The 25,497-nt window shown below is 43.3% G+C and overlaps 1 long non-coding RNA gene across 1 annotated transcript in view; it reads left to right on the top strand.

Moving 5' to 3' along the window:
- Positions 1-2,150: 2,150 nt before the first annotated feature.
- Positions 2,151-25,497, top strand: part of LOC126985126 (uncharacterized) — a 126,657-nt gene continuing 103,310 nt past the window's right edge. Inside the window, exons 1-2 of the long non-coding RNA XR_007738321.1 lie at positions 2,151-2,347; positions 13,349-13,405. This is a non-coding gene — a long non-coding RNA (uncharacterized LOC126985126). The remainder of the gene's footprint in view (positions 2,348-13,348; positions 13,406-25,497) is intronic.

Genomic DNA, 25,497 nt, shown 5'->3' with positions numbered 1-25,497 from the left:
CAGCGTCAAGCCTCCATAAGCTGGGTCAAGCGAGGTCACTGAGACTTTATAGAGGTCATTGTTGTTATGGATTCATTGGTGTGGTGGAGGAGGTGAGTGGGGGGAGGGGGAGGTGTGTGTGTGTGTGTGTGTGTGTGTTTCCATTAACCAGCATCCGTGTAAATATAGTGTAAAATTGGAAAAGAGAGAGAGAGAGAGAGAGAGAGAGAGAGAGAGAGAGAGAGAGAGAGAGAGAGAGAGAGAGAGAGAGAGAGAGAGAGAGAGAGAGAGAGAGAGAGAGAGAGAGAGAGAGAGAGAGAGAGAGAGAGAGAGAGAGAGAGAGAGAGAGAGCGTTACCACCGTAGGCTCGTCGTTATTACCTTCTTAATGACCTGAAACCCGGATATCTTTTGAGTCTCCGCCACCACCACCACCACCAGAGACGCCGCGTGACTCCCTTGCCGCCGCCACACGACCCAGCGGGGAACAGGAAGGATTATTGTGTCTCTTGATTGCTTGTAGTTTGCCTTCGTCACCAGTAATGGGTGTCACTTGTCTCCTGTTCTGTGCCGGTGATGGATCGACTTGTTTGCGCCGCGCTGGAGTTTGTGTTTCGGTGCTGTTATGTGTTGCTTGGTGGTGATGGTGGTGAATTTATCTCGCTGCTGTGTTGTGTGCTAAGGTTGTGGTAGGGTGGTAGGGGGAGGGTCTATACTGAGCTTGAGTTGGTTTGGTTGCGAAAGGGCTTGTTGTAAAATAAGTATTGGTGGTGAGGGAGATGGTGGTAGTAGTAGTAGTAGTAGTAGTAGTAGTAGTCGTAGCAGTAGTAGTTGTAGTAGTAGTAGTAGTAGTAGTATGAGTTGTATTAGCAGTAGCAGTAGTAGTGATAGAAGTAATAGTCGTAAAATATCGATACCATAAGCGAACTATCGGTCATTTTTCTAGTTTTCTGGAAATTGTAAAAAAAAAAAAAGTGCTGTCTCCTAAGTCAGCAAAATCGTTAAGGTGAATTTTAGACACTCAAACATTAGTATAACAAAGACAACTACACTAAAATGCGCTTCACATGATGAGGAAATGATTTAACGAAACAACTAGAAATTGCCAAAAAAAAAATACCTAGGCAGTTTGTTAATTATGAAAGCGACGAAAATCAAGACCAGTAGCAATAACAGGAAACATAACAACAGCTGCATCATCAATGTGTTCAAAGATAATGATGATGATGATGATGATGATGATGATGGTGACACTAATAATAATGAGAATAGTAGCGGCGGCAGATGTTGTGAAAATAAGATGAAAGAAAATAATGTTGCGTGATTTTTCTTTTTTCTTATTAAAAGGTCATTGTAGTGGATTCTGATGATGACGGTGATAATAATGAACGTAGTAATGATAGCGGCAGATGGGATGAAAATACGATGGTGAAGAGAGATGATGTTAAGTGATATTTCTTTTTTTGTTGTTGTTGGATGTTCTCGCGTTTCTATTCATTAAAGTTTTATATATTGATCTTTTTCACTTGAACGTAATCTCTCTCTCTCTCTCTCTCTCTCTCTCTCTCTCCAAAGGAAGAAAAAAACAATATAATGCAAATAAAACTACTAAAACCAAGAATATAAACTCACTCAAACGTCACTCGCGTCGTTAAATCTATTATTCCGTCAATAAGTCAATCGGCGAGATCTTAATACTGAGAGAAATAGGAAGAAAATAAACGCAGACGGGCATATAGAGGGAAAGAGTCGGATGAATAAAAATGTAAATATAAAACAATGAAAATGTATAAAGTCAGCTGTTCGGAGAGCGAGATGGGCCGGTATGTGACGTAGGCATAACAAGGGAATGAGTTAAAAAAAAAACCGGAAAGTGTATATTGTTAGCGATACGGAAGGCGAGACGGGCCGGTATGTGACGCAGGCATAACGAGGCGTCTCCTTCCTCTCCGGGGTGCGAGGCGCGGCAGCAAGACGGACCATCTTCATCCCCGGACGTTACACATTTCCGCCACTTCTTAACCCAATTTTCAGCCAATTTAAGTGCGTCCCGGGGGCCGCTCGTTGACGCACAATGGATGACGGCGATAGAACAATAATTATCCTCGCGCTGGGTGGCTCTTTGAGGAGGACGGATCCGAGCGCGAGGGCGAGGAAGCGGACGAGGGCGGTGGTTTAGTGTGATAAGGAGTCTGATTGTGATACCGCAAACACTTCTCCTCATTTAACCCGCTTAATACCCCTCCTGGACCCTCGCCCGCGCCGCCTGTCACGCACCGCCAAGAGAGAACAAGCTCCAGCGTACCGGGAGACGCAGAAGGCGCCGCTGGAGACTCCCGCCGGAGAATTAGAGGAGAAAACATCGGCAGGTGAGTGAGGGAGGAGGCGCGGGACCACACACGTTGGCCCGCGTTCCGATCACCACGGGACGCCGACTTCGATTTGCCATTTTCGTCCCTCTCGTGATGGGACGTTAAAGCCATCGGCGGGGCGGGCGTAGTGAGGGTGCGGGGAGTGCGGGGAGAGCGGGGCGGCAAGTGAGAGTTAGTGGAGGAGAAGTGGCCATTATGACACAGCCGAGTGGTTATGACTCAAGCCGTGACCGCGCGTGAGGAATCGGACACCGCTCAGCTTCCTCAGTGATTGGTTGATGTGAAGAAATATGAGTAAACAGAAAAAAAAGTATTAGTCGGGGAATTCTTTTTTAGTCTATATCTGATTTTTTTACCGGGTTTCGTAAGGTTATTATGGGTTTTTACTCTCATACTTACTCGTTTTTCTATACATGTCAACCGAGTCATGTATATTTCTCTTTTTACTCGTTTGTATACCTTCCACAGAGCACCCAACACACACACACACACACACACACACACACACACACACACACAGCATCGTGGGCGGTATAATAAGACATCCCATCCAGTCACTCCCTCGCCCGACTCGCTTCACAGTGTTATTCATCAACCGATTCACAAAAAACGGAAATTAGGAACAGAGAAATACTGTCCGCCAGAGTCCGCCACTTCCCCGGCCACCGCCATGCCTCCGGACGAGTTATCAAAACGGAATTATCCTCACGGTTTTCGACGCCTCCCCGCCACCTGTTGCTCGTCCCAGGCTCTTCACGTTAAGTCTATTAGTATATAAATCAGAAACCAGTCGCGAATGAGGGAGGGAGGCATGAGAAGCGAACGGGGAGGGAAGACGAAGAGAGGTGAGTGTGAGTGGCGACCCGGGCAAGATGGTGGACAGGACAGCCGCGGTTGAACTTAAGTCCCTCGAGATGATCTTCATCCCCGCCGCATAAGCTTACATAATGAACTTTGGCGCGTTATCGTAGCCAGGGGAAAGTGCGCAGGTTGTGTTCGTTTGCATATGGGGCGTCTGGAGAATTTCGGTTATGCGTGTTTTGCCCTTATGTTTTTTTTTTTTTCTATTTTTATTCTTTGATGGGGTTTTTTTCTTCTTTTTTTGCGGCGAAACAGAATGCAAACACACAATGGAGACGCATAGAATTATTATATTTTCTTTTGTTTTCATTATTACTTTTGTTCACATGCAACTGACTGTAAATATAGCGACACACACACACACACACACACACACACACACACACACACACAGGATTATGTTATCTTAAATGCATTTTTTTCCTTCCTCACTAAGACTGATTTAGATCGAAGAGGATTTTGCGCTTGAGGTATTCGCTTTGCGCTTCAGCTTTACATTTATTTATTTATTAATATTATTATTATTATTATTATTATTATTATTATTATTATTATTATTATTATTATTATTATTATTATTATTATTATTATTGTTAGTAGTAGTAGTAGTAGTAGTAGTAGTTGTAGTAGTAGTAATAGTGATAGTAGTAGTAGTAGAAGTAGTAGTAGTAGTAAGAGTAGCAGTACTTAGTGGTAGTAGTAGAAACAACAGCAACAATAATAATAATAATAATAATAATAATAATAATAATAATAATAATAATAATAATAAATGTTTGTGGTGAATATATTCTGATAACATTATCGACTTAATTTTCTTCTTGTACTCTTTCTCACTCAAATTGCTTGTACTAGTCTTGCACAGATCTTTTTTTTTCCTCGTTTGAATTTTATTTTATTATTTTCCTTTAAAAGCTTACCTTGAAAATAACCGGCAAAATTTGTGTTCACTTCTGTACTCCCACAAACAGTAAATGGCGTGTTATATTTTCATTAGCGAAGGTGACATTTATTCCTTGTATGTATTTTCTGTGCGCTTGGACTTACTTTCCATGAGTAATATTTGTTAGCCTTTGCAGTAAGTTACTAAAAATATGATGATTCATCCAACTTATATTAATCAATTTCATTATTTTTTGTTATTTGATTCATGCATTACAATAATTCTACCATTCCACCACATATTTATCCATTGTCTTTTCCTAGGCTTTGATAATACTTATTTCACCTGCGTTTTCCTCGTTTGGCCTGCAGTGTTATGTATATTTTTTGCTCACTCATTTGACAACTTTTCAGTAAGTATGCCGGTTACTTACGCCCCGTTACTCATGGATATTAAGCATTCTGAGTGAGTCCTGCACCACACATTACCTGCAGCGCCACGCCTACCTGCTCTTGCTTGCCGATCACACATTTCCGTAGGCGTGCATCGGTCGGGAGTCGGGCGTCGGGCCAGAGCGACGCCCGACACCCCGCCGACAGCCTGAGCGCAGCGGGTTGGGCCAGGCAGGAATGTTGGGCTGTGTTCCTTCTCGGCAGGCGTTACTTTGTATGTGCTCGTCCTACACTTCCACGGGGCAGCCGCTCAGATCAGTGTTCCGCAAACATTTCTCGCCTCGACGCTATTCTATGTCAACCGCTACCCTCTCGAACCACCTCCAAGCGTCTTGACTGTACGAAAGCGTTGTCTCTTACCGTTTATTATATATTAACATTTTTTTTAAGCACAATCGACCCAGTACGTAGTGTATCGAGGCCCAGTAGAATAGCGCGCAGTCCTTCCTCTTATAGAAGACTCGCTTTGCTGAACAACCCTGCCTGGGACTTACAGGGACGCTCTGAAACACTCCTAAGGCAAGTGGAGTTAATCTGGAATGTTACGGGTTGTGTTTCCTCACTTCGGGCTCTTTTAGTTACATTTTAACTATTCTTTTCCACGTTGAAACTGGTTAAGCGATCAACCGTGTCTAGAACTCTATCACGGGGCGCGCGGAGTCGCTGTCAAGGCGGGTCGCGCAGGTCGCCGATGTCTTTCGTTACTTGTTCCATCTCATCGGGTGTTTCCAGATATGTTTTCGTCTTATTCCTCCACGGGGCAGCAGATAATGCAATCAAACCTGTCAGGGACTATTGCAGGGGAGCGCTGAGACCCTGTGAAGTGCGCGTCGGGCCAGTCAGGAATGTTTTGGTAAGTGTTCCGTTGTCGGGGTTTTATTTCAAGACGTTCTCATCTTTTCCTCTGCGAGATAACGTCTAGGCGATCAGACCCGCCTGGAACTCTATTTCAGACTTTGTTAAGTTATATATATCTATGGAATGTTGCTTCCTCGAAAATGGAGATTAGAGAGACTTAGCGACCATCAGCTGAATAGTTCAGTTATTGGCTCCATTACTGTGCCGCTCGTCCTGCCTTTGGCCTAACATTTTCTTTCAGCGGGAATTTTGTGCGATTCAGGAGATTTAATATTGGGAGATTTTTGTAAGCAGTAAAAATATTGGTGTATGAAATGTTCCCCCATTAGTGTTGTTTTGTTTAATTATTATTTTTTATTATTGTTATTATTGTCATTATTATTATTATTATTATTATTATTATTATTATTATTATTATTATTATTATTATTATTATTATTATTATTATTATTATTATTATTATTATTATTATTATTATTATTATTATTATTATTATTATTATTATTATTATTATTATTATTATAACTATTATTATTATTATCTTCATCATCATTGCACCAAAAACTTGCTATAATATGATTTCATCTAGATAACGACATTATCTAAAAATACCTTGTCAAAAATCAGGTTTTCCGTTAACGAAAACAAAAATAAATTGAAAAAGAAAATGGAAAGATAACGGAAAGATAAAAACCAATTAGAGAACACAGGAGACGGTTCCATAAAATATAATTAAACGAATCCTTTTTTCTCTAACTTGCAAATCGCTAATTTCGAGACACTTCTTTACTAACTGAAATTCCATCGTGTGTGTGTGTGTGTGTGTGTGTGTGTGTGTGTGTGTGTGTAAAATTAACAGCTTTCATTAGGTTAAAAAAAAAATATCTAAAATGAAGAAAGTTGAAGATTTTTGACACACACACACTCACACACACACACACACACACACACACACACACACACACACACACACACACACACACACACACCTGCCTCTCATTAGCCTCACTTTTATGGTTTCTCTCACATCGCTTTATTATATTCCTCTCTGTACTTGCCGCCGCCTTCACCTTTCCCAGAGACAAGAGAGTGGAATATAATCATGAATCTGAGACCATTTCCCAGAAGCAGCTGCGCCAGGTGAAACAGCAATGGAAATAATAGTAGCAGCAGTAGTAGTAGTAGTAATAGTAGTAGTAGTAGTAGTAGTAGTAGTAGTAGTAGTAGTAGTAGTAGTAGTAGTAGTAGTAGTAGTAGTAGTAGTAATAGTAGTAGTAGTAGTAGTAGTAGTAGTACCAGTAATTATAATCGAGGTAATAGTAGCAGTAGTAGTAGTAGTAACAGTTGCAGTATTATTAGTAGTTCTAGTAGTAGCAGCAGGTGTATATGTTTGCATGTATGTATATATGCGCGTAAGCTTTCAATATATATATATATATATATATATATATATATATATATATATATAGATATATATATATATATATATATATATATATATATATATATATATATATATATATATATATATATATATATATATATATATATATATATATATATATATATATATATATATACCAGCCTATGGCAATAGCCCGTGAGGCACCCATCTCCCAGAAATTAGGGAAAGGAAATGCAGTAATAGTACCCAGTTGTAATAATAATAATAATGATGATGATAATAATAATAATAATAATAATAATAATAATAATAATAATAATAATAATAATAATAATAATAATAATAATAATAATAATAATAATAGTAATAATAATAATAATAAAAATAATGATTTAATATATAATGCTTTATTCCTTCTATTTCATTGTGTTATGCTTGTTGCTACTGTTATTGCTCGTGTTATTGTTGTTTCTACTGTTGCTATTGTTGTTTCTACTGTTGTTATTGTTATTTTTACTGTTGTTATTGTTGCTTCTACTGTTGTTATTGTTGCTTCTTCTGTTGCTATTGTTTCTATTGTTGCTATTGTTGTTTCTACTGTTGTTGTTGTTGTTGCTTCTTCTGTTGCTGTTGTTGCTTCTTCTGTTGCTATTGTTGTTTCTACTGTTGTTGTTGTTGTTGCTTCTTCTGTTGCTATTGTTGCTTCTTCTGTTGCTATTGTTGTTTCTGCCGCTGCTGCGTTGCTAACAGCCTCAGCAGTATTGGCTTGGTGGCAGCGGCTGCCGTTAGGAAGAGCGGCAACAGAAGCTGTTAAGTGTAGCAGAAAATTTGTCTACAAAATTATACTTATTTGACGGCATCAATATTCATAATTCATTTCCTCTATCTGCGGCAGCATCGTTATCTTGTAGAGTCACTCAGTGCTGCCAACCCTTGCGACGGTCCAAACGGGGCAAGGATACCAACATGACAGGCAGGACAGCGTGGGTATGATAAGGGAAAAGGGATGGAGGGAGAGGGCAAGGAAGATGGAGGAAAGGGAGGAGAGGAGAATAATAACCAGGAACAAGATATTACCTCCACCACCAGCTGATTAGTTTGTCAGCATGATCAAAACTTCATCAGCTCCTCGACTTCCTATTGGCGGAGGAGAGGGAGCTTGCTGTCATCTGATTGGCTGGTCTTGTAGGGTTAGCTGGCTCCCTCCTCCTCCTACCCCTCCTACCCCAGACCCTCCACCTCCACCTCCTCCTCCTCCTCCTCCTCCCTGATCCTTCTCCTCCTCTCTATACCTCCTTATCCAAACTGTTTGCTGATAATAAATAAGTCAGACGCCCGAGTGCCAGCCAGGATCCAGGTGCGGAGTTGCCACTACGAAAATTACCACCTGCGTTCCAGTTTTTTTCTCTCTTTCTCTCTCTCCCACCGTACTTACCTGTTAGCGAGAGAGAGAGAGAGAGAGAGAGAGAGAGAGAGAGAGAGAGAGAGAGAGAGAGAGAGAGAGAGAGAGAGAGAGAGAGCGTTTATGACTATTTCAAACGTTTGGAACCTATATATTCGTTGTGTCAGAATAATAAAGCTCTTTTATATATATTTTCTGTATCGATCAGTGACTCCGATTTGCGTAAGAGATAGGAATGCGAGAAAAAAAAGATCAAAAGAAATCGAAACAGCAAAACGAGGCAAAGGGGGAGAGAGAGAGAGAGGCCGAGAGAGAGCGAGAGAAAACAATATTGCCAACACCAGCCCATGCGAGTGGCTGTTACCCTTCCCTCCTATATATGGCAACACGACCAATTTACTTCCATCCTGGGCCGCACAGCTTAATTGGTAACCAGGTAAGTTGATATATCCCGCGCTCCACGCTGGCTATCACTCAAAAAACCATTACCGAAATTGACTCCACTTCCCTCGATTCTGTTTAGCGCGGGGGAAAATAAGGGAGGACGGAGAGGGTGGCGTGAGACCGAGGTGCAAACGCGAAAATATCTACCCCGCGAATATTACGTAAAGAACTGAGTGACCGGCCGGCAGGGGAGAGGGTTGGGACAGAGAGAGAGAGAGAGAGAGAGAGAGAGAGAGAGGGGGGGGGGGAAGAGAAAAAGAAAGAGAAGTAGGAAGATGCATGATAGAAATTGGGCAGAAGGGAAGAGACGATGTATAGAAAAAATATGAAAGGAAAATGAAAGGTAAAAGATAATTAAGAGAGAGAGAGAGAGAGAGAGAGAGAGAGAGAGAGAGAGAGAGAGAGAGAGAGAGAGAGAGAGAGAGAGAGAGAGAGAGAGAGAGAGAGAGACTTTAATCCTTGTCTTCTCTATATGTCAAACGAAAAAATGTATGAGAGAAAAAGATCCAAACCGTAAATAGCGAATACGTGAAAAGACGAAGAAAATATGAGGATGAAAGGAGGAGGAAGAGGAGGAGGAGAGGTGGATGGAGGGAAGGAGGCGGGCAGGTAAAGGCATAATCACACCCTCCGCCTCACAAGGTAACACTCGCCCTCCCTCTCTCCCTCCCTCCCTCCCTCCTTCTCTCCCTCTCTCTCTTTCCTCCCTCCCTCCCTCTCATAATCACTGAACGGGGAGGGGTTAGGAGGGAAACGGGGAGGGGCCAACGGAGGAGAAAAGGTGAGAGAGAGAGAGAGAGAGAGAGAGAGAGAGAGAGAGAGAGAGAGAGAGAGAGAGAGAGAGAGAGAGAGTTTTTGATGAGTTAAGCAGTATGTAAAAGGAATGAAGTCGCTTGGGATGGAATGTAGAGCCGCCCCCTTTCTCTCTCTCTCTCTCTCTCTCTCTCTCTCTCTCTCTCTCTCTCTTTCTCATCGTCCTTCTCCACCTCAAACTCCATCTAAATATCCTCCTCCTCCACGTTCTCTTCTTCCTCTCCTACCACATATTCCTTCCTCTTCCTTCCCCTCCTTTTCCTTCTTCCTTTTCTGTCTCTTCTTCCTCCTCTTCCTCTTCCTCCTCCTCCACATCGTGACCAGAGACAGTATCAGCCACGCGTGATGTGGTGATGATGGTAGAATTATGGAGGCTTCAGTATGCAAGGTTAGGGGAAGGACGCGAACCAAACCTTATATGATGTATCCAACAATTACCTCTTTGATTGTCTCTCTCTTGTGTAACCTATAAATGCGTTTTCTTACTTACTATATGCCTCGTGGTTCTAAGGTTTTCTCCAGCTTCTCTTATCTCTTTATTCTATCCAAATTCTCGGAAAATTATCTGTTTACCTTTCCAGAAACAAACACGCGAGGATTACTACTTTATGCCGCATCGAAATCACCCAATCGCTCGCATCAACACACGCTCCCTGCCTCACCTCCTCCTCGTCTTCCCTCCGTCCCTCCTCCTCTCCTCGCCGCCTCGTTCTGCAAGGGTTACGGCGAAAAGTCAAGCGAAGGCCAAAAGGGTCCCTCGAGGCGCATATTGGGACCCTGCGTCGATTAAAAGGAGCTGAGTTGAACATGACGGGAAGTTGTCTCCGTGATGGGCCGTTAGACTCCCTCCAGGAAGCTGACGGTGCTATTCTGTTACGTCCGCATCGCTTCTGCCGCGGCGAGGTGACAAAGTGGGTGGAGAGAGGAACTCGCTCCTCTTCCTCCCTTCCGGCTGAGCAAATCGATCCCCGCGTCCTTCAAGCCCCTGTTCTTAAACCTCTCGGCGCCTCAGTTCGTGTGTTTGAAAAGCCTCTTCTAGGAGTTGGTGGGACTGCTTTGTGATCCCAGTGATAGTTTTATACGACTTATTCATCTATTCCTTCTATTTCTATTCTTTCGTCTATTATTTCATATTCTTCAAACGTATCGGCGGGCTTTTTTTTCATGATTGTTTTCTTTTTTTTACGCCCCTGAATTGTCTCCTTTGCTGTAAAAAAAAAAAAGGTCGTCTGTTTGAATGGCCTCTTTTTGAAGTTGCCGGGGTTTTCATGGGCTGTTTTGTTATCCCAGTGATAGATTTACACGACTTATACATCATGAATGGGAAAATCAGACATGACAACCCGCCCTTGAACTGTTTCCTTTGCTGTAAAAAAAAAAAAGGTCGTCTGTTTGAATGGCCTCTTTTTGAAGTTGCTGGGGTTTTCATGGGCTGTTTTGTTATCCCAGTGATAGTTTTACACGACTAATACATCATGAATGGGAAAATCAGACATGAAAACCCGCCCTTGAACTGTTTCCTTTGTTGTAAAAAAATAGTTCGTCTGTTTGAATAGCCTCTTGTTGAAGTTACTGGGGTTTTCAGGGACTGTTGTGTGATCCCAGTGATAGTTTTACACGACTTATACATCTTGAACGGGAAAATCAGCCATGAGAACCCGGCTACTCTTCTCTGTGGCCTTAGAAACAGCCGTAACAGGAGCCCGACACGAATACGGACCTCAGTCTTCCGCTCCTTCAGTCGGATTCACGAACCGTTGAGTCCAATGAGCCGTTTTTGAAAAGTTGGAAGTGATAGTTTCGTGTAGTGATGAGCTGATAACTGGAGGGTCCGCGCATTAAACATTGGTATTACAGAGAGAAGAATAGCTTAACGTCACGAACTGTCTTTGAAGAATAGTAATGTTTTTGTGAAGTGTATAAAGAAAACCTGAATATCCCGCTTACAATTCTCTTTTGTTAGGGTATAAATTAGGCATTGAAATTTAAATACGACAGTTGTACATCGTTTAAGCTTTTGACTCATTTAAACCGTAAAATTATACCAACGAGAAATTTATTACCCGGAGTTTCTAAAGTGTATCTCCTCGGCGACTCTCTCAAGGAATAAAGTCAGTAGGAATGAGTTATCAGGACGGTGACTGGGGCGGAGAATGAGCCTGCAGTGAGACGGATATATCAACAATAGGGCGCGTTAGGGCGTGAGCACCTTGCAGAGAGGGAACAAGTTATCAGGAGGGCGAGTCAAGAACGAGACCAACAACGAGAGGTTACTGGGGTAGAAATTTTTAAGTCCGAAGATATCTACGTCGCGGGACAGGTGTGTGGCGGGTGTGGAGGAGGATGCAGGTAATACCCCACTGAGAGTATTCATCTTCTCACACACACCTGTCGACGCGAGGAGACGAGCATGCAATCAGGGAAGTGCTAGAGTGAATATTAATCCGCTTCAGGTGTGTCATTAGCAGCGCAGGTGTGACAGGTGGGGAGTAATGAGTCTCACCTTGCCTTGCCCACACACACACACACACACACACACACACACACACACACACACACACACAGACAGAAGAAAAAAGCTATCCCATCTAAGCACCAATCGTCCCAGGGTACACACACACACACACACACACACACACACACACACACACGGAGCAAGAATAATCCCATCCAGCCAGCTTCTCTCCTAAGGCAAGAGGATCACAGTAATTAGCGGACACTTAACTATAACAAGCCACTTGAGCAATGGGAGCTGCACGTCGTTCCCCGGAGCAACAAGCACTCAACAGCCACTTCGCCTAATCACTAATCGATCCACATATTCTGCCGAGCTGCAAAATTTCCCTAGCCATCAATTTCCACGTAAGGGCGGCCAAACCACTTACCTGCCCGCCCGGCAAACACTCACTGGCCACAAACAATCCGAGTCTAGTAATTATAGCCAGTATCTTCAGCCACAACCCCTGCACACATACCCCACACGCCTTAGCCACTCATACCCCCTGCTACTCATGCCCCCGCCTCGCCCCTGCCTCCCTCCTGCCCGTTCTCCCTTCCTCCCCTCTCCACCCCGCGTCCTAGCCTGCCCGTCCCTAGCACAAGCACCACAGATCACCAAGCCACTATTACAGCAACACGCCCACCGATACCAACAATTTCCACCAATCACTTGCGACTAACCCCACATCCCAGAGTTTACCAGCGCCAGGCCTGCCACCCTTCCCGCGCCGCCACACACGCAGGGCAGCCACGCCGCCCACGAATAATACCAGTAATAAGAGGCATCGAGACTCGCGGCGGTGTGGATCGCCATAAGAGATAATAATGATGATCAGGAGACTAGGCGAGGAAAAACGAGCCGAGTAAATTATAATGGCGAACAGGATTCCGCCGATTATGCTTTCAAAGGTTGGCAATTCTGACTACAAAGTGTTTAGTCAGGAGGTGGAGGTGTGTGTGTGTGTGTGTGTGTGTGTGTGTGTGTGTGTGTGAATAGTACACACGTAATACGCATGGAGAGAATGCTATCAAAAGTTCAGATTAAAATATTATGATTATTATTATTACTCTTATTACCATTATATAAAACCCACCAACACACACATATGCTTCTGGGGGCCTTCACTTTACTTTCAAATTTCAATCTTCCCATTATCGATTATTTTTTGCAGCTTTTCGAAACCTGAATCAACTAAGCAACCGATCATCCAGTCAACCATTTAATTAACCTATCTGTTACCCATCCCTTCCCCCTGTTAGTCACTCAGTCAGCCAAACAATCAGTCCATCAGTCAATCAAACAATCATCCAATTAACCAATCAGCAAGTCAGCAATTCACTCAGTCAATCTATCTCTCAAATATTTTTCTTTTTTCCTCAGCATCGCCAGCACCGTGAGGAACAGAACCATGAGCAGCCAGGAGACAGCCGGCCGTGGGTAAGTACAAGCTCATTAATCTGGTTTTATTCTACATTCTATTGCGAATCTTCTATTTCATCTATTACCAAAATTGGCCATTATATTTTACCTGAATTCTTACTGTGTCGTGGTGTAGTTTAGCGTTCGTGAGCCGTATGACAAACTTTCATTTTTTTTGGTTTGTTTTACTATGAGTCCAACAACCATCATCTCTCCCTCTTAAATCTCATGAGTAGAAATGCCCTTCAAGAATCTCCATAGCGTGTACTGTCCCTTGAAAGTCTTCGTCAGTAGTTTCAATAAGGATTTTAAAAACGGCAAAGAATGTTGAAGGGTTAAAGGTTACCTACACTTGTTTCTCAGGATACAGCTTGTCCTAATAACAGTTTTTACTTGGTAATTATCTTTACGCTAGTCTTCGTTTTTGTTCCCCTTACTTTTTAAATTCTCCCTTGGTTAAGTTAGTAAGTCAGGTCGGTCAGGTAATTTCCCACACTGATATCCTTCACTATTCTCCCTTAGTGTTCTCCTTCAGTATTCTTCTTTGGTATTCTTATTCGATATTCTTCCTTTGTATTCTCTCTCAGTATCTTTTCTTGGTATTCTCCCTCAGTATTTTCCCTCAGTATTCTCCCTCAGCATTCTCCCACAGTATTCCTCCTTGATATTCTCTCTCAGTATTCTCCCTCAGCATTCTCCCACAGTATTCCTCCTTGGTATTCTCTCTCAGTATTTTCCCTCAGTATTCCCCCTTCTAAGTCTTCTCTAGGAGTCAGCGTGGAGGCATTCCGTGGCTTCTATAATCACCCAATTACTCTCTTGTTTGTATTGTTAATTGGCTATTGTTAATCTGGTTCCCAATTACTCCTGGCCAGCACCTGTGCCCACCTTTAATTGTCTGTTTTTGTTTGGCGAGATGGGAGAACTGGGAGAGAGGGGGAGGGGAGGTAAATTGGGGACTGGTAGTAAGGGAGGGTTGTTGTGTGTGGGAGTGAGTGAGGGTGTGAGTGGAGCCGTGGAGTGGAGAATGAGAGGGTTGGAATGAGTGGAAGTGGATGATGGTAGAGGTTAGTGGGAAGTGGAGGACAGGGAGTGGGTGGAGGTTGATGGGGAAGATTGTGGAGTGGGTCAGAGTAGTTAATTTAGGTTATGGTATTGTTTTTTTTTCTCTCCTTTTCTTAATTGTCTCGCCTACCATTAACATCTTACGCCCTGCCTTGCTCTCTTAACTCACCCCCTACTTTACCTTCTTCGTTGATTAGAGTAGTTAATTTTGGTTATGTTTTTTTGTTGTTGATTTTCTTTTTCTCTCCTTTTCTTAATTGTTTCGCCTACCATCAACATCTTACGCCCTGCCTTGCTCTCTTAATTCACCTTCTACTTTACCTTCTTCTTCGTCGATTAGAGCAGTTAATTTAGGTTATGGTCTTATTTAATTATTTTCTCTCTCCTTTTCTTGATTCTCTCTCCTACCATCATCATCTCACGCCCTGCTTTTCTGTCTTAACTCACCTTCTATTTTATCTCCTGCTTTACCTTCATCTTTGTTGGTTAGTGGTTAATTTAGATTATGGTCACATTTAATTATTTTCTCTCTCCTTTTCTTGATTCTCTCTCCTACCATCATCATCTCACGCCCTGCTTTTCTGTCTTAACTCACCTTCTATTTTATCTCCTGCTTTACCTTCATCTTTGTTGGCTAGTGGTAAATTTAGGTTATTTTCTTATTTAATTATTTTCTCTCTCCTTTTCTTAACTGTTGTCTCTTACCATCAGCATCTCGCCCTCCCTTGCTCTCTTTATCTCATCTCCTACCTGCTTTTCTCTTCTAATTTAGATTATGGTCATATTTCATTATTTTCTCTCCTTTTCTTAATTGTCTCTCCTACCATCAGCATCTTACGCCCTGCTTTTCTGTCTTAACTCACCTTCTATTTTATCTCCTGCTTTACCTTCATCTTTGTTGGTTAGTGGTTAATTTAGGTTATTTTCTTATTTAATTATTTTCTCTCTCCTTTTCTTATTTCTTATCTTCCTCTCCCCCTTTCCTACCTGACGTCTTCTCTTTACTCTCTTGCTCTCCTTCTTTCTTGCTTCATCTCCATCCTCTCTCTCTCTTCTGTTTTCCTCTCTTTTCTCTGTCTCACATCTATCCTAGCTACCCCTCTCTTCTTATCACTATCCCTCTTTTTTTTCCTTTCCCATCTTCCCTTTTTGTTACCTCGCATCCTTCCTGCCTCTTCTACTTTTCTTTGTCTCTTTTTTTATCTCACATCTTACCTTGCTTTTTCCTTTCTCTTTCTCTCTCTTCTTTCCTATCTAGCTTTCCCTCTATTCTACTTCCCTCCCGCATTCCTTTTCATATTTGTATTCTCTCCTTAACATCTAACTCGTTTTTCCTCTCTTCCACTCCCTCTTTCCAACCTCACATCCTGCTTCCCTCTCTTCTCTTCCTCTCCCTCTTTACTACCTCAAATTCCATCGTCCTTTCTTCCTCTACGTCTCCCCCGCCTCACGTCCTCCTTCAGCTCTCCCTCTCGTCTGTGTTGCCGCGGCGGAGAGTTCAGAGCGTCGCGGGGCGCATCAAAGGGCGTGCGTCGTAATATTTTCGTGTCCGTCGTAATGACACAAACACGTCCGCCTCCCAGGGCCGCGCCGTGTTGCCAGACAGTGAAGGAAATGGCTCTGAAGGGGCACACGAGGGCTGGGCAGAGGGAGCGGAGTGAGGGAAGGGCCAGCGTCCCCGGATCCTCGTACTCGGCCGTGGCAATTATCGGTTTCGAGCTCACAACTGTCGTAGCCACACAAATAACGATATCCGGCTCAATTTTTGTTAAAGCCGTTAATTATTGATGTTTCTTTACAATAGTTATGAGCCAAGTACCGGATAATAGAGGGAATAGGGAGGAAGAGAGATAAAGAGAACAGAGAGAGGGAAGGACTCCAAACTGAGGAAGAGAAGGAATAGAGAGGAGAATGGGAAGGAATAGGAGTAGTAGAGGGAATAGAGAGAAATAGGAGAGGTAAGGGTAGAAGGGGGATAGAGAGAGCAGAAATAAGGAAGGACTCCAAACTGAGGAAGAGAAGTAATAGAGAGGAGAATAGAAAGGAATAGGAGTGATAGAGGGAATAGAGAGGAGTAGGAGAGTTAGGGGTAGAAGAGGGGATAGAGAGAGCAGAGATAAGGAAGGACTCCAAACTTAAGACAGAGATAAAGGGATGTAGAGGCGATTGTGTAGAGATTGGAATAGTTAAAGTAGAAGACATGTAAAGGAAGTAGAGAGGGAAAAGGGCCCTAGACATGGGAATAGAGGGGCGTAGAGGGGTAGTAAGGGTAGAGGGGGGGAATAGAAAAAGGGCAGAGAGAGGGAAAGGCACCAAACAAGAGATATAGATAAGGGAATAGAGAGAGGATGGTGTAGAGGGAGGGACAGCTGGAGACAAAGATATGTAGAAGGGGAAAGGGCTCTAAATATGGAAATAGAGGGGTAGAGAGGGGACGGAGGGATTGAAGGGAGGGTAGAGGCATGGCATGGGAATAATGTGAGAGGAATGCCATGCTGGTGTTTATATGAGCAGGTAAACGACCCTCTTAGTGCAGTGATGGGTCGGTCGGCTGGTTGGCTTGATGTGGAATGAGGGAGGGAGGGAAAAAGGGATGAAGGGATGGAGAGAATGAGGCTAATGCTGTAAGGAGGAATGTTGGCGGTGAGCTGAGAGAGAAAAGGTAACCTGCTAGATTTAGGAATGAGTTTGTGAGATTGAAGTGGAGTGAGTCTGTATGATAGGTTTGGAATGAGCGATGATGCTGAGACGATGATTATCTAGTGTATGTTGAGGTGAAATGAATGAGGATTTTGACGGTATGATTAATGTGGAATGGTTCTGTATACGATGAAGTGTACTAATGGTCGGGTGTTCGTATTAGAATGGAGCGTTGTAGAGTGTAAGTTGTGGTGTTACTTACGTATAAATGTGAAGTGTACAACGAATCAAGTATAAAACAGACATTACTTTCTTCCTCCATTCTTTTACGACTTTAACTGTCAAAAAGAAAATCAGTATACCTCTGAAGCCGAATTTGACCACTACTCCTTGGCATCTTTTATCCTTTATAAGAGTACCACATTGCGATTATTATTTTTCTTTCTTTTAGCTCTAGAAAATCATATCAGCGTCAAGATCAATTTGTCCCCTTCACTACACGCCAGCAGCATCCATCGCCTCAAACGCCTCGTCTCTTGGCCTGTTTGTCACCCTCAGCCCACACCTGTCAAAGCGTGCCCTCACCTGCCCGCCTTCACCTGTCAGGAGCCACCATCATCAACCACGTATCACCTGATCTCCAGCTGTCACAACGTTCCTCAGTGACTCACCCCACCTGCCGCAGCCCACCTTCACTTCTACCCGTACACGACACCACCTACCTGCCCTTTCCCACATCTAACCTCACTTCTCTCGTCCTATCCCTCTTCACATCCTTCCTCCAACCTCACTCTTCCTCTTTCCTATCTCACATCTAGCCTCGCTTCTCCTCCCTTCCTCTCTCTCTTTCAACACCACATCCTGCTTCCCTCTCCTCTCATCCTTTCCTTCTTTCCCACCTCCATTTCTCTTGCCCTTCACATTTAACACCGTCTACCTGAATCTTACCTGTCAACCTACCTCACCTTGACTCACCTGAATCGAGTTACCTTTACCTGCCACAACTCGGCTTTACCTGGATACCATTACACAATAAAACTTACCTGTCCTTCCCACAAGACACTGCACCAATGCCCATCCACCTGATACTCACCTGTCAGCCTAACTCACCTTGAATTACTTGCCTCGACTTATCTTTACCTGTCACATTTCATCCTTACCTGTACCTTAGACAATATGGCTTACCTGTCTCTTCCTACCAAACACTGCACCTATGTTTGTCCATCCATCTGATTCTCACTTGTCTGTCTACCTCACCTTGAATCACTCCCCTCAACTTACCTTTACCCAACTGAACCTTTCCCTAATTTAACTTTCCTGTCTCTTTCCACAGAGCACTACCTCTATGTTCACGAATCCACCTGATCCTCTGCTAACCTACCTCACCTTGAGTCACCTGGTACAATTTACCCTGACCTACACTCTTACCCACAACCGCTTACCTGTCTCCCTTTACCCACCAGACACGCTACCTATGCCCTTCTCGCCTCTATGCTAACATCCCCGAGCGTGTACTTGACATCCCCCTGCCACTACATTGCCCAGCCACCCTCATCCATACCTCTGTCTATCACCACTACCTGTCTTTATCCGCCTAACACACTACCCGCGCCCTTGTCCACTCCTGCTTTACACTCCTGCACTAACACCGGCCTCCGTGTACCCAGTGGCTCACCATCTGTCCACGTCTTGGTTTAATTCCTCTCGGGTTTACGAACATGTCAGCGTCCGAAAGAAAAAGGAAAAAAAGAAGATGAGAAAGTGGTGCAACGGGGCGGCAGTGCGTCATGAAAGCAGCAAAAAAAGAGTGACAAGAACAGGAAAAGTATCTTAAAGACAATCTAGGTGACATAGATGCGAGGTGGAGGTTTGGCGAGGGAGCTGTGAAGGGCGGCGCTAGGTGGGCGAGGGGTGGAAGGGGGAGCTGACAGGTCGTTGGCGGGGCATTACAACCATGATGGAGTGGGATGCTGCTGTCTGGCCCGTTGGCATTAAAAGAGAATTGGATGTCGGGGCTGAGTAGGTGTGGAACCCATTCGTTTCTTCGGTACACATTCTATTTATCAGTCTATACAAGGAAGAAAATTGACCGTTGGGGTTGAGTAGGTGCAGAATCTATTAGTTTCTTCATCTCCGGCGCACATATTCATCAGTCTCCGCGACGTAAGACCAATATACAGGGAGGAAAATTGTATGTTGGGAATGAGTAGGTGCAGAATCTATTACTTTTTTTATTATTTGCACACATTGCATTCATCAGCTCGTGCACCATAAGGGCAGGGCACAGGTAGACAGACGGGTGTGGCGGGCCCTAACAAAAAGTAGTGGAGGAAAAAAGGGGAGCGTGTGAAGCTTCGTCCATTTAGTTGAACAACGAACCGAGCGAGAAAGTTTTATTTTGATGGAAGCACAACGAAGCCTCGAAGCAACAGAAGCAACAGTTAGAGAATGAACAGTTTCCTCCTTTCTTTCCCTCTTAAATCGTAACATCTTAAAATGAAAAGTCAGTTCCATGAGTCTCTGGAATAATAGCATTTTTCAATTTAAGCAGGTATAGAAAAGTAAGAAAGAATGCGAGAAAATACCGTTACCTCGCTTTTAAGGCAAAGAAGAAGGAACGAACGGATAAAAAGTTTGTGACAGTATCAGAAATTCTTAAATATACTTGATCTTAAAAACCCATTTGATTATTTTCCGTTTAGTATGCAGATAAATAATTACATAGTCAGTTTTAGTTAGTGAACAATGGAAATTATAAAGAAAAGTTGGACGATTTCAAGATAAGAGGAGAGATGGAGAGTCGTGGAGAGAATAAGTTAAGGGATGGAAGAAGGGAAGGAGAGGAGAGATAAAGGAGGAAGGGAGGGAAGAGAGATGATATTCTTGTCCCTCAACACGCATATCAATGAAAACTAAAAAGAATGTGAAAATAATTTATAGATATCTCATTTTAAATAACACCAAACATAACTATAATCGTACCTTCATTAGTCAAGGAAAGGGTGGGAGGAATATGTATGGAGTAAGCCAGTGAGTGAAATATGTCGCCTTCCTCTCCTCCTCCTTCCTTCCTTCCCTCCCTCACTTCCTCTCCTTACTCTCTGGCGCGTGTCACCGAGGAGCCAGAGAGGGCAAGGGTGGCAGGGAGCGTGGGAGAGGTGAGGGAGGGTGTGACATGGACTGAGGGGGAAGGAAGGAAGAAAGAGGGAGAGGCAGGATGAGGAAGGGTGTGACAAGGAACGATTTGGCAAAGAATATAATGGAGGAGAAAGAAGAAAAGGATAAAAATATAGAAGAATGGATAGCGGGGCAAGAGAAGGAAAGAAGGTGAGGGAGAGAGTGGAAAAGGAAGGAGAAAAAAAGAGAAAATGAAAAATCAAGAAAAGGAAAAGTTTTGTAGCAAGAATAGTAAAGAAAAGGAAGGAAGAAGAGTAGAATAGGGAAATGAGGTGATTGAGGGGACGGATACGAAGAAAGAGGGAAAAACAACGAACATGTGAAGATGGAAACAAAGAACATGAAGAAAATAGGAGGAAGAAATAGCCTCAGCAGGAATGAATGAATGATGAAGAAGACAAAAGGAGCGTTGTGACGTGGAAAGGAGGAATGTATGGGTCGGAAGAGAAGGGGAAGGGAGAAGAAAAGAGAGAAAGGGAAGAAAAGGGAGGGTAGATGAAAGTAGAAAAGGAGCGTTATGAAGGGGAAAGGGAATGTATGGGTTACAAGACGAGGGGAAGGGAGAAGAAAAGGGAGGAAGGGAAGGGAAGGGAAGGGAAGGGAAGGGAAGGTAGATGGCCGTCTCTTCCCCAACACGCGCATCCATATTCATACACATCATCGTCTGTCTTGCTCCGACTCTCGCTGTCTGGCGGGTGACGTGGGTGGCGATGGTGGGTGAATGGGTGATGGATGAGGGGGCGCGAGGGTGGATGGGTGATGAGTCGATGGTGAGAGGGTGATGGGTGGTTAGTTTGTTGGTTAAAGTGGATGCCTGGAGGGTGAGTGAGGGTGAGTATTTAATAGATTGTGTTTGTAGATGGGTTGTATGGATGAGATGGTTGACAAGTGGATAGATTGATTATAATTAGATGGTGGATGAAGATTGTTATATAGGGTTTTAATATCTTCACCTTCGTCTTCATTTTCTCCTTCTTGTTCTTATTTTCTCTTGTTCTAGTTCTTGTTCTTGTTTTTGTTCCTGTTCTTGATCTTTTTCGTGTTGTTCTTTTCTTGTTCTTGCTCCTGTTCTGATTCATGTTCTTGTTCTTCTTGTTCTTTTTTCTTGTTATTGTTACTGTTCTTCATTTCTTACCTCGCATCTCTAAACTCCTTCTCAATAACCCTTCTCACCTCCCTCTTTCCTCAACACTCCTCCTCCTCCTCTTCCTCCTCCTCCTTCCTCTCATTACGCCTCCGCCTTCCCCTTACACGGCGGGCGGTGGGCGGCGTGGGTGGCATGGGCTGGGCGGCGGCGGAGGTCCCACAAGGGGCGCCGCGGACCCGCCCAGAGGTGTGAGCCCGCCTGGTGGTCCGCGTCACCGGCCCCGCCCGCCCGCACGCCACCCTCCGCCCCGCTCCTCCTGCCCCGCCTCGCCTCAGCTCGCTCGCTCTCCGCTCCTTTTCACTACAGATGCGCGTGGTCTCAGTGCTCATCTCCGTCACAATCCCCCCCCTCTCGTTTTAGTTGACCCCATCCTCGCTCCTCACTTCACCCTTTCTTTCCCCTCTCCTCCTATTTCCTTTTTTCTTATATCTTTTTTTTTCTTTCATTCCTTCCTTCTGCATTTCAGTTATATGCTTCACTTTGACTTTCCTTCCTTGGGGGCTCATACTAAAGATGCGCGTGGCCTCATTGCACGTCTCCGTCACATTGGAATTTGAGTCTGTGGCGGGAAATAAGCCTTTACCCCGGGACACTCGACTTTATTCAGGAACAGTAAGTAGCGGGCTTTTTTTTTTCATTATTGTTTTCTTTTTTTTTACGCCCTTGCAATGTTTCCTCTGCTGTAAAAAAAAAAGTCAGTGTGTAAAAACGTTAGAAAACGGGGAAAATGAAAAGAGATAATTAGAAATAATACTTCAAAAAGATTCATATACAAAAATAATTGGAATGGAATTTACGCGGTTGAGGAATGTTCATATTATCTGACATATATACTTAACGTTTGATATATTTTTCTTATATTACTGGGAGCTTCAAAAACGTACTCCGGTATCCCTTCATGAACTAATAAGAATAAATCGCGTCGAGGTGACAATTTTGAATGTCCCCGCCATGAGAAATTCCATGACTCCACATTTCCAGCTCGTAACGTACCTGCGACAACACCTGTGATTGACTGGTAATGAGACTCTTACCTGTGCCTCTCACCTGACCTCTTAATATTACAGTCTCATTTTTCATTGTTCCTACTTCCCTTCCATCTTATTTCTGCTTATTTATGTATATATTTTCTCTATTTAGTATCATTTATTCCTCGTCATTTTTTTTTGTTTGCTTCCTTTTTTCCTACCTTCCTTTTTTTTTTCTTCTTACCTTCCTTTCTTACTTCGTTTATTCAATTATAATACACTTTTTCCTTCCTTTCTTTCTTTCTTTTTTCCTTCTTACCTTCCTTTCTTCCTTCGTTCATTCACTTATATACACTTTTTCCTTTCTTCCTTCCTTTCTTCCTTCGTTCATTCACTTATATACACTTTTTCCTTTCTTCCTTCCTTTCTTCATATTCCTTCATCCTCCATTTCTTTATTATTTCCTGATTCGAGCAATAATGAATTCCATCCCTTCTTTCAACCAGTCATCCATTTATGAATCCAATTAGTCAGCCATGTGCCTTTCCTTCTTTCCTACCTCTTCACAAATAATTTCATCTCTCCTTTCCCCTTAATTTCTACCTTTTATGCTTTCTCTTTATTCTTCCTACTTTCGGCCATTCCTGCTTTTTTTTCCCTTAATCTCCCATGTTCTTATTTCCTGTTTACTTTGTTCCTCTTTTTTTTCTCCTTTCATTCCTTACCTCTGCGTCTCAGTCGGTCTTCCCTCCACTCTGCTCTTCCTTTCCTTCCCAATTCTTAGGTTGGTATTGTCAGATGCTCCCGCCCCTCACACCAACTATTTCCAAAGGCCAAAAAGGAGGTTAATCGAGTTCTAATGAGTGTTCTTTTAGGTTCACGGTACAGAAGAAGACTCAGACTACCACCAGGGTCATAGAAGTACCCCTGGAAATGCCCTAAACTCCCATGAAAGACTAGTAAATTACGTGTTCTTGGGCGCAGAAATGTTTAAAAATATGACCCCTTACCTCGCCCTCCCACCCCTCCCTCCCGCCCCTCATCTTCTCGCTTACACATCTCCACCCACTCATCTCGGCTTTCACCGGTCGAAGGGTAAATCTAGCCATATCTCACGTGCCTCCACCTTATCTCCGCCCTGTATGCTCTTTGTTATTTTATCATCTTTACCCTTTTCTCGTTTTCCTTGAACCCGGAGTTGGTATAAGTCAGGTTCACTTCGGTTCTTTTTTTCATTTATTTTTCCCAGAGCTGAGTAAGTGTAACCCGAATTCTCCTTAAGAGTGTTCGGTTTCATGTTTTCTTTCTTTTTTTTCACTTTTTGGAGCTAAATCTTCTGTATGGTTAGCTGGTTGGTCTTTTTATAAGCTATCTGTTTCCATCTTTATTTCTAGTTTATCATGTTTTCCTTACCCTTTTCCCCTTCTGAAGCCGAGGTATAAGATGGACCGAATCTTCTGTATACCTTGTGTGTGTGTGGGGGGGGGGCGGTCTTCTTACAATCTATCTATGTCTTTCTTTATTCCCAGTTTCTTTATCATATTTTTTTCCCCTTCTGAAGCCGAGGAAGAGCACGGACCGAATCTTCTGTACGCCTGGGGGATCCTCTTACGAACTATCTGTGTCCTCTTTTATTCAGTTTCTTTATTATGTTTTCTCTCTTTTCCCTTCTGGACCCGCGGTAAAGCAAGGACCGAATCTTCTGTATGCCTGGTGGGTCCTCTTACGAGCCACCGGTATCTTTCTTTAACGAATCGTCGGCTAATTACCTGCGCGTATCACCTGCCCGATCACCTGAGATGCAAATGACCACAAGCTAGGAGTGTGCGGATACCTGGGCCGTCGGGCGTGTTGCGGGAAAGGGCGAGCGCTGAGCTGAATGCTAAAAGAGTGTGGTGGGTGTACGGGGAGCAGCGGTGGTGGTGGTGGGAACGGTGGTTGGGGTAAGAGTGGTTGATGGTGGGGGGAAGTGGTACAGTTGTTGTAGGTGGTGGTGGTGGTTGTAGTGGTGGGGGGAGTGGTAGGAGTGGAGATTTGCTGGTGATGGTGGTTGGATAGGAGATGATGTTTGGGGAAAAAAAGGGTTAGTGATGGTTGATGTTGGTGGTGGTGGTAGTGGTAGGGTGATAGGAAGGGAGTGGGTGGTTGGGTAGGTGGTGATGTTGGGAAAAAACACTGAAAAGGGTTGTTGTTGTTGGTAGTGGTGGTGGCAATAGGAATGAGGATTTGATGGTGATAATGGATGGATTTGTTGTTGTTGGTTGTAGTGACAATAGGAATGAGGATTTGATGGTGATAATGAATGGATAGGCGGTGGTGCTGAGGGAAAATTAAAAAAGGGTTGGTAGTGGTGGTGATGGTGAGAAGAGGAAATAGTACAGCTATAATTGTAGTGCTTCATTGTTCAGCATATCCCGAACTTTTACTATTTTCCTCTTTTGTTTCGTTTTTGTCAGTCAACTCTTCATTACACGCGTAAATGAAGAAGCTTCCGCTCGTCACAGTTTCAGCTACTTGACGTCTACGTTCGTCCTACGCTTATATGCAAGTGAAAGTGAGAATTTGAAAGTCGGCTCTCTAAAATGACCTGTGTTTTTCCCTCATTTTCTCCGCAATTACACTTTAGGTCGACAATGGGCCGGTGACAATGATATTTTGAAAGAATTTAAAATCAATCAATTCACTTTTACGACGTGTGAGTTTTCACAAGCATTGACTTTGCTTGAAGAGAAAACTTCAATGACGAGGTTTATCTCATAGGCATTGTATTACTTGTGAAAAGGTTATATTCTAAAGGTTATAATTATTTTCGAGACACTTGCCATAATTATTACTAACGTTTTGACAAGTTTTTACATTGACAGCGAGATTATGGAGACACTGCTTATAATTGTAGATGAAGTTTTATATAGCAAGATTTTCATTCGCAAACATGACTCAAGGTTTTCGAAAGAGGAAGCTATATAACGGAACGTGATTGCCAGGCCCAGGGTGTTGTTCTAGTGTTCTGGCACTGGAAAAGAATAACCTAAAAGAAGATCATTGTTGACGAAAATAAAAATAGAGACCGATAACTATCTGTCTTGTTGGTCCAGCTTGGGAGTGCATTTAAT

The sequence above is a fragment of the Eriocheir sinensis genome, chromosome 5 (assembly GCF_024679095.1).
Source record: "Eriocheir sinensis breed Jianghai 21 chromosome 5, ASM2467909v1, whole genome shotgun sequence".
Taxonomy (NCBI): domain Eukaryota; kingdom Metazoa; phylum Arthropoda; class Malacostraca; order Decapoda; family Varunidae; genus Eriocheir; species Eriocheir sinensis.
This window is presented reverse-complemented; position numbering and strand designations above follow the sequence as displayed.